The 10,360-nt window shown below is 43.2% G+C and overlaps 1 protein-coding gene across 1 annotated transcript in view; it reads left to right on the top strand.

Moving 5' to 3' along the window:
• ca8 (carbonic anhydrase 8 (inactive)) overlaps positions 1 to 9,781 on the top strand; it is a 65,993-nt gene extending 56,212 nt beyond the window's left edge. Inside the window, exon 9 of the mRNA XM_085993013.1 lies at positions 2,799 to 9,781. The gene's annotated coding sequence lies outside the window, so the exon portion shown is untranslated. The remainder of the gene's footprint in view (positions 1 to 2,798) is intronic.
• Positions 9,782 to 10,360: the final 579 nt, after the last annotated feature.

Raw genomic sequence — 10,360 nt, forward strand, 5'->3', positions numbered from 1 at the left:
TTTCATCCATAACAGTTGTCCTTAAGATTAGCAAAGAATCTCATCAAACGTAATCTCAGTGGTGGTGTGTTGGATACTCAAATAACTAACATTGTGCACATCATTGTAAACAACAAACAGCAAATCTAAAAATCAGTATACCCATAAGATTGTTCAGATGAAGAAGGTATTTTAATACCTTGAATGAAGTTTTTACTTGAAGGCCTGAGCCTATTACTGTGCAACCAGAAAACTACCTTTTGTACACTAGTAGCGACCTTGTCAACTTACACATACTTTAATAAAGCAAAATTTGCATTAAAAAAACAAAAATAAACTCAAAGCACTCAAATGTAATTGTTTATTAGTTTCCAAGTTTATATATTTAAAATTCCTAAAAGCTCAAAAATGGTTTAGAAGAGAATTTTTTGTTACTGACTTTTCAACAATAATTGACGCAACTACTGACAAAAAAAACCCATTCTTGATAAACAGTCTCTTTTATTGTTAAGAAAGGAACCACACCTGCTCCAATCACAGGTGGTGTTTGTCTGTGAGCAGTTCCTAATAGAAAAGAAAGCATTGACTAATGACAAAATTGCCTGAAATAAAGCTTTGAGAATTCAATCTCTAGCTTATTTTACAAAAAAGGAAACTCAATCCCCCACAGGATGAGGGAGCACACCCTTATGCCTGTCAAGTTCTGCTGATGCACATATTGCATGCTGGACACTTCTGCATACTCCACAGGCTAGGAAGGCACAGATTGCATGCTGGTAAAGTTTTGAAACTGCACTTGCTCACAACACACGGATGTGGTTGAAAGTTTTGTCCAACTGTTGTGAGTTTAATAAAAATTATCCAACTGAATCACAGGTTCTTAAGACAGTCTGAGGTTTTCAGGTTAAAACTTTAACAAAGGTATTAAACGATACCTTCAAGTTCCCCTCCAAGTTACATGGCATCCTGACTTGGACATATACTGATGTTCCTCATCATCACTGGGTTAATATTCTGGCATCCCCTTGTGATGGGAGCACTTTGACGAGGACTGCAGCAGTTCAAGGAGAAGGCCCACCACCACCTTTTCAGGGCAACTAATGATGGCCAAAAATGTAGCCTTGCCAGCGTTGCCCACATTCTGAGAACAAATATTTAAAATAAAATGCATCCAGTTGGCTACAATTTCATTGGCTTGAGACACAGCTACAGGCCTGAGAGGCTCCAGCAGCTTTGCTCAGATTTGCTTCTGTCTTTTTTGGTGCAAGGCCCAGTCTCTGGAGTTTCCCTGGGCCTTGCAAATGGCTGGCATGGAAGAAAACTATGGGTAACTACCTCCTCATGGACAAATTTCATATTAGAGAGGAAAAGTTACTCTATGTAGTTTGTTTCCCCCATGAAAGAAAACCTCTTCCTCCTTATCACAAAGTTTACTCGTTAGGGGTAATTTCATTTTCCTGCTCCGTCAGTAAAGAGCAACGCTTGTAGAAAAAACGATTAGAGATAACATTGTAGCCCTGATTCTCTGGTCTACGCTCCCTACTGTGTGTGGAACCACCCCTCTTGTATATTTGGTTTATATCTCATGGTGGGGGAGGGGGGGCGGGAAATGTAGGCACAGATAGGAGTATTGCATTTGTTTAAAAGTAACTTTTAACTTGATTGTTCCAAACTTGAAACAAAGCCACAGGAAAGCTATCCTGATGTCAAAAGGAAGCGTTGTAGCGTATAACCTTGGAACAACGTGTTTACTATATAAATGGACATCAGATTCACTTAAATGTACATTTGAGTGTAACATCCTTTTCCCATTGCTTCATGAAGCCACCTTGTTTATACTATAATGTGCAAATAGCAGATAGAAAAATAAACAACCGCTTCAGCGCTCCTGAAGTAACAATCTCTCTTGTATAGCATCCCACCCTTTACTTTCTTTGCTGCAGGGGTCCCAGAAGAAAAAGCTCCAAATAAAAAGAAAGTCTTGCATTTATATAGTGTCTTTCATGACCTCAGGACGTCCCATAGCGCTTTACAGCCAATGAAGTACTTTTGAAGTGTAATCACTGTGGTAATCTAGGAAATGCAGTAGCCAACTTGTGCACAGCAAAGTAAAATACATATTTTTTTCTTGATTGTGAGGCAGGGCAGCTGGTTAGGAAGCAGCACCAGTCTTTTTTGAGTGTGTGCTGGATCTGGGAGTGAGGTTCGTGGTAACGTGTTTTCTTTGCTTCCCTCTAAATTTATCCAGAACTCAGATTAAAAATTTGAGCCAATTCAGGGGGTTGATCATTTTTGCCCTGAAACAAACACCACATTTGTCCAAATTTATATATTAATTTGTTCAATGCCCTTTTGTACAGCAGAAGTGGTGTTGGTTTAATTGGTTTGAGTTGGTCTGCTTTAAACCAAATAAATAACGTTTTAACCTATTTCTTGCCCCTGATTTTATGTTCTTGAAGCCAGAAGGAAGTTTTGGAATTTTTATTGTACTGAAGTAAGAGATTAAAGTGGAGTGGCTACTTCAACACCAGCATTTTATACATACCTGATGGGAAGTGCTGACACACCATGTGATGCATAACTCTGAAAGCTATAAGAAATATATGCAGCACAGTGATTGTTTCAAACCCAGTTGAATAGCACATAGATAAAATTATTCTATTGAGTAATTTGTAAGACAAGAATTGTACAGTGGTAGACGCCACTGATATATTAGAACTGTTTTCTTGTTATTCCATCTGTCTGATCAGTCAAATGAATAGGGTGAACCTTCCACTAAGGAATTTCTCAGGCATGAATGTGCCATTCTCTTTTAACAGGGTGAAGACAATGAACCCACAGTATCCCACTGTATGAGAAATGGATCTTTCTGAAGCTGCTGCTCCTTCAAAATACAAAGCTTGTTTTGTGTTGCCTTCTATAATTAATGCAGTCCTGAAAAGCAGCTGTGGCAGTTGGCTTGTTCTCATAGTCCTGTTAAATATTCCAGAAAAAAGAGCTGATGCGCAAGAACAAGAGTTCATTTTAGGTGCCCCCATGCTTCATATAATTGTTTTTGTAGGCTGTTTATGCACTTGTATTTTGTAAAAGGTTATTTGTTAAACATTTTATTGGTGCAAAAATTCTGTCATATATTTAATATAATTTAAATAGTGATGTATTTCTGAAGTTTGAGTTTGAAATTTGAAAAGTGTTTGCTAGCTCTTTGCTGCTTGGAAAAATAAGACTTTGCATACTGTGGTTTAGCGGTATTAAAAAGAAAAGAAGTTTGCTCTTGGACAAAACCAATGTGACGAGGGTTACCTGCATGACTGAACAAAACTGCATTGAATGCAAGGGGATAAAAAACTTGCCAGTCCTTACAAAGATTTCAGTAGCCAGTTGGTTTACTTTGTTTACAAAGGCAACAATTTAATTTGGCCAATTCTGAGCATGTTATATTTTGACATTTTCTGGTGAGCTTCATAAACTGAAGTTACTGTAGATTGAATGTCTACCTGGAAGGAAGAGCTATATCCTGCATTTATTTATTTTTTTTACAAGAGAGAGCTTCTGCAATGAATAAGCTTGTAATATGTAGATTTTGCTTCTGGTTTTGAGAAGCTAAAATCAGTTTGAAAAGTCTTGTATATTAAACCAGTCTGCTCCTGAATAATGCACTAATTTAGTAATTGCAAATATGCCCTGCTTGACTGTGATGTTGTCTGTTCTTTCAAGCATATGTTTTGAAGTAAATGTTGCTGAACCAGGTTAGAGGGGTAATAAGCCAAACTTTCTCTCTAATGCATAGTTTCAGTAAGCTTTGATTATTTGTATTATTAAACTAGCAGTGGAACCTTGCTTAGCCTCAACTGGATGTACATTTGGAATACGTAAGTACGTTCAATGTGCCAAGTCCAATCATTTTTAATGCAACTTCATTCTGAATATGTTGGGGGGAGGAAACATGACAAATGTGAAGAAAAATTGAAGTAAAAAGCTCAAGAAAATTTAAGACTAATCACTGAAACTTTTGCTGACAACTCGTCATATACGACTCGTTAAAGTTAATGTAAGAACTATCGTATCAATGAAGTTTCTTTGTAAAGTGGTGAATTCAAACTTTTGAAAATGTAATGGGTCCACAACACAGACCATAATTATTATTTCTCCCTTATTTGCATTTCCTGTTTTGTGTTTCGTTTGAGTGCCACTTTATTTTTATTTCAAAGTTTTTTTTTCTCTCTCCTTTCCATTGGGCTGTGATAGGCATAAATTGCTAATCTTGCTGAGAGAGTGCTTGCTGTGAGAAAGTGTGTAGGGTCAATTGGTTCAAAACTACAAACCAAACCAAGTTAGTTGAAGACCTGAGCAATTTATCAGAGTCAGTGGAAATTCTTATTTATTTTCATAATAAACTGGAAATCCTTGTTTAATTTGTTTTCAACATTTCCTATAAATTGGAAATATTCTGGCCTAGAAATTGGGTTGGTAGCGCCGGCGCTGAGCGCCTAAAGAGACCTAGAATTGGGGCGAAGCCCTACGTTGGGGCAGACGCTATGAAGATAGCGCAACTCGGATATTGACTATACATTTAGCGCCTGCGCTAAGTGTTTGCGCGCGCCCGCGAGCGCAAGCAGCTCATGACGTCATTTCAGTGTGCAACGCCTTTTAGGAGCGCCTGAGCGCATATTGGGTGGCGCCCGGAGCCTTAGCGCCCAGCGCTATTAGTGACAGTTCGAGGGAGGGCTAACAGGACCTTCTCGGAGTAGGGGGGCGCTATTTAAAGGGGACAGCTCTACTGCAGAATCTTCTGCCACTTGGCCTGCTCATTGCGATCGTTGCTAGAGAGAGTTGGCGAGCTAATGTGGAGTGGATTTCTGGTAATTTAGCTTTACGGTACTTGGGACCTTCAACCCTGTCCGAAGCACTTTCAGCACTACACCTAAAAGCCTTTTGACCAACTGGCATCGGAATGGGAGCTTGGTTGGAGGGCGACGGGCTCATCGCCCAACACTGTGAAGGGGCAGAGAGACGGCGGGAGAGAGGGCCGGGATTGGCCAGAAGGAGGAGGGGCAATGGAAGTCGGCCAATCCGAAGGGATGCTGCGAGGGTCTTTAGGCAGCAGGTGACAAGCCTTGACATGTCGGAGGAGCAGTGTTAGAGAAGGCTCCGATTCTGGAGGGACATTGTTACTGATCTGTGCCACCTGCTTGGTCAGGATCTGCAGCCGCGTGAACGCTGCAGAACCTCTGTCCGTGATGGCTAAACTGACTGATGGCCTCCATTTTTATGCCAACGGATCCTTTCAGTCAGCCATTGGGGACAATGCGACTGTCGCTCAGGCTGCAGTCCACTGTTGCATCTGGCAAGTGACAGATGCACTTTATAGGTGAAGGCGTCAATTCATTACCTTCCCTCGGACCCTGCACAAGCAGGAGGCGGAGGCGGAGGAGGAAGATGGAAGGGCTGCTGAAAGTGGAAGGTCCATACGTCAGAGGCTCATCTGGACTCCTGTCGACACCCCTGTGGCGGAATGATGAGAGTCTTAACTCATGCGCACTTTGGATGTTTGAGGGCCTCTGAATGCCAGCATCACTGAAAGTAGTCACATGCACCATGCCACATTGAAACTTCTGTTTATTGGCACAAAACTCTTTCATTACAGCTAAACAATGTAATGTCAACAGAAACCATAACTTTCAAAATAACTGTGAACTGTTAGGCAAAGCCGCAAAACTCAACAAACCTTCTGCAAATATAACAACAGGTGAGGGTGTCCTTGAATTTGGACAAAAACGTCTCAGCACCTCCCTCTACAACTGGCCCCTTGAGGGAGAACGACTTCTCTTTCGCGGCCGGCCCCTTCCCTCCCTGCTGCTCCGACGTAATTGGACCCCAGTGGCGGGCTCAAGGCTGGGGGATGCCTGCTGACTGTCTAGAAGCGCAGAAGCCCCTGAGGGACGGCCTGGCCGACCTCTGGGCTTGGAGGATGCGGACGCAGGATGCTTGATGTGACCATGGCTGGAAGCAGTGTGGCCTGCAGGTGGTGGCAGCTGCAATGCAGGCGTCCCAGCGCTGGCATATGCAATGGTCTCCTGCCGAGAGAGGACACCTGCACCATGGTCGGACGACACACTGGCTATCTGAAGGGAGCGGCTCGGCTCATCCGCCACAATCGCATGCTCCACTGATTCCTGGCCTTGTATGGGACTGGAAGGGCCCGGGGTGGTCCTAACTGATGGAGAGAGGGTGGCTACAGTGAGAGATCGCGTTGCGTCAATCTGGCTGTGGAGGAGCCCAGCAAGTGACTGCGTGGCAACAGTGAGGACCTGTGTGCCAGGTGCCAGTGCTTCGGAGAAGGCCTGGACAGTTCTTCCCATTGCTTCGGACAAGGCAGGTGCCGACCGCTCCACTGCCTCGGACAAGCCTTGCACAGACCTTTCCAGGGATTGTCCGAAGCCCTGAACAGTCCTTTCCATAGCCGACTCAAAGCCGTGGACAGTCCTCTCCATTGTTGGGCCGAAGCCCTGGATAGTCCTGTCCATTGTTCCCTGGATAGCCCTGTCCATTGTTTCCCCGAACACCTGGAGAGTCCTGTCCATTGCCCCAAAGCCCTGCAGAGTCCTCTCCATTGTTGCCCCGAAGTCCAACATACTCCTAGCCAATGAATCTATTGACTCAGCCATCTTCTCCACTGCAGCCATCAGCTCCGTGTGTCTGACCCGGGCCTGTTTGCTCATCTCAGCCAGGCGACGGACCTCATCTGCACTCTGTGCAGCAGTCATGATGACCTGCCTTGCCCTGCGGGGAGACGGTGGCCGAACTTGCCTATCCCCCGTGTGTTGCTGCATGCCACTTGGTCCGGCAACTGGTTCATCTTCCGAGCCCACCCCCCCTCCCCTCCAGGGGACTGCTATCCCCAGTCAGCAGATGTCTCAGCTCCGCGGATTCTGCAACGGCTGGTCCGGATTCCTCCTGGTCCTTGCCTCCGGTGGCACTGGCAGCTTCAGCGCGTTGAGCCCGAGTTGGTGCTGCTTCATCTGAAAGTGGGAGGTGGAAGAGTGGCTTTAGCAAAAGGACAGCTTTGCTGAAAGGCATGCCAGATTGCGGCAAGTCTCTGACATGGCTGCACACTGAGGATGCATGCTGGCGGAGGGACCAAGTGGAAGGCAACAGGTGAAAAAGATGAGTCTTACCCTCGCTGTCGGCAATGGGGTCGGCAGATGCAGTGGTCACAGGACCAGACAGACGTCCTCCAAGTATCTGGTGCACTCTCTCCTCCAGATCCATGAGAGCGACCACTTGTGCAGGTCCGCCACCGGTTCGACGCTGCTCTTTTCGAATCATCGCCAGCTTGGACTGCAGGGGAAAGAAGGGGAGGTTCTGTTACATGATGCCTTGAGACCTCATCGCATGCCCCCCATGGTGCAAGAGCCCTTACATGAGGCCTTGAGACATCTGTCCATGTGTGTGCCCAGAAAGGGCCATGGGTGCATACTGACAGATGGCCATTGGCGCATCATTGCAGCAGGGTGCCCGAAGTCAGCTGCAGATGGAGGGAAGCACAAGTTTGGTAAACCATCACTCACCCTAACGATCCGTGTGAGGTCATTGAATTTCTTCCTGCACTGAACAGGGGTCCTGGTCGCCATGCTGCTGGAGTTGACCCTCACAGCAACCTCCCTCCAAGATCGTCGGTAAGCCTTCTGATTCGGCCTCTTGCCATTATCCGGATACAGGACCTCTCGACGGTGTTCAACTGCAGCCACCAAGTGGTCCAGAGCCTCAGTGCTGAAGCGCTCTGCTCTCTGTCTAACCTTCTCCATGATGAACAAGTTTGTACCGCCAGACAAGGGCGAGTGCCGAATCTGAGACCTACAGGGCGTTGGGTGTTGAAGCTCAGGCTGACTGACCCACCCCTTTAAGAGCCGGCCGGCGCCTGGAGGTCTTGTGCTTTCCCGTAATTGAGTTCACCTGCGCTGCACCCGTCCGTGTCGATATTGAGTAGCGCCTGACCTTTTGTGCCTTAAGAGCACCGTGCAACGGCTGATTTAGCGCCTCAATCCCCTTTGGGGGCGATGCAACCCAATATCGCGCCAGGCGACGATACGTTTCGTCTGGCTATAAACTTTGCGCATCGCCAGTTCTAACGCCTCAAGCGGGGCTATACCCAATTTCTAGGCCTCTATTTCCTATATTGTGAAAAAGCTTCAAGTTTGGTAATGCCTCACAGTTGATTAATACTGAAAGTCACAGGCTGGATATTGTGTTCTAGTAAAATATCTGCAGGATACCTCTACCAGGTTTAAATGGTGGAGGAGTGCATAATGCAACCAGTGAAACAATAATAACTAATCTTTAGCTGATCACATCTGCTATAAATGTTAAAAATCAACTATTAACAGGGTGTTTAGGGTTCAGTTTTATATATTCCAATAGCTAACATGGCAGCATTTCATGAATGTTTTTGGAACAGACAATTCCACGAACACAGTCTGTTTCTTTTAGCATTTGTATATTTTCTTCTTATCCGTTGAATCTATTTTCTACCCATGCAGAAGTACTAACACCATTTGCATCAAGATTGAGGAGTTTTAAAGGCAACATTTAAAATATTTGGAGGATCTGTAGATTACAGTACCTGGTTTCTTAGAGATTACATTACATTAATTACTCTTAGAGTTTGCTTAGTTCTTCATTGCGAGTGCTTCTGTCTGAGTACAAAACTACAAACAGCAACATGAAGTAAATTTATGGCCTTACTGAAGGCAGTGATCGACTCAAATGTATGATGCAACTGACATTGTTTTTAAAGGAAGTGAGGGCTAAAGTCAGAATCACATCTTCATTGTTATGTCTGAGTAACTTCAAGCAAAATTGTTTGGATTTTAATTCTTAGCACTATATAAAGAAAATAATGTTGGTGCCATTATCTCTAGAATTGATGTCCTTCAGTTCTGTATTTATAGTGCAAATTTTTGTAATGTAATAAGATATACAGTGAAGACAATATCCAAAATCTAACCTTTTGGGAGTATTTCCAAAACTGTAAAATAAATAATTGTCCTTGATGTGAACACAATTAAACATTTCCTGTCTCTGGACTCCATGACTGGAAATCTTTCCTTGCCTAAAAAAATCTGTGAAAAGTCCTGCGCTATAATTGAGTTTTTGACATTATATTTGTGTTACAGGAAACTCTTTCGTATCCGGCACCGACGGGACTGGGATGGTGCCGGTTGATTAAAAATTCCGGATAACGGAGAGGTATATCTACCAAGGCTATTTTTAATAAACAAAAATAAAATCAAGAAATGTGCAGTATAATTGGGTTAAATGGATGGTGGAAGATGCTTGATTAAGTACAGTACTGCCAGTTGAGGGCAATCCATAACTCTTTAATTACTTAACAGTAAAACAACATTTATAAACGACTGTATACTGTAGTTTTCGGAGTGAGAATTTTGCCGGTTATTAGAGAATTCTGGATATTTAGGTGCCGTTTAAACGAGAGTTTCCTGTACATTTTAAATGTAATTTGTAGTGCATACTCAGTCAGACAATCCTCTTTCAACGAACTTATATGATGTACCCTACATATTCAGTAACATTCTTTGCCTGAATTGGATCCTGTGTAGCGACAGTTAAGATTATCAAATGAGACTTAACCAGCTTTCATAAATACATTTATTAAAAGCTGGTTTGTTCTCCACATTAATGTAACAATTACAGTACAGCTTCTATAACTTGTGGATGTTATCCTTGCTGTGAATATATAATTTATATTTTACATTTTTAATTAAAACTCTTAAAACAGTAACTTTCTTCCCTCAATAATATCTTGGTGTTTTTATCATTAGTACCTATAATCCGATCTCAGGAGACATGCATCTGACTCCACGGTTTTGTTTAGTTAAACATGTGCAAGGGAGTCAGTAACTTGGTATCAGTGCAAAAAGAACCTAGACACATCTTGCACCAGTCACATGATTCATGTCATGCACTTCTGCTTTGTTGCAGATTCTTACATACCTACTAAACATGCAAATTACATACCTAGATAATTAAGAGTCTTGCATCCAGCATGCAAATGTGATGCGTGGGAAGGTGTCACTTTTTGAAAGTGCTTGTCTCTTCAAAAAAAAGTAAAAAAAATCACTGTTAACGGATTGTCAACCAGGTTGGACTGCCACTAGTGAAGAATCAGAAAACAACAAAAATAAGCTACCACTAAATAATGAATACCTCAGATAATGGACTATGTTTTAATCATGCTGTTGGCATTGATCCTACTTACTGACAGATTTCCAGCCTGGAGACTGGAAACCCACAAAATCGCTGAATTTTTTTTCAAAATGTCTACTATTGTCATCTTGCTTTCTTGGTAACCCAAGGATAT

The sequence above is a fragment of the Somniosus microcephalus genome, chromosome 7 (genome assembly GCF_052327205.1).
Source record: "Somniosus microcephalus isolate GS21.2 chromosome 7, FLI_Smic_1.0, whole genome shotgun sequence".
In the NCBI taxonomy this organism is placed as follows: domain Eukaryota; kingdom Metazoa; phylum Chordata; class Chondrichthyes; order Squaliformes; family Somniosidae; genus Somniosus; species Somniosus microcephalus.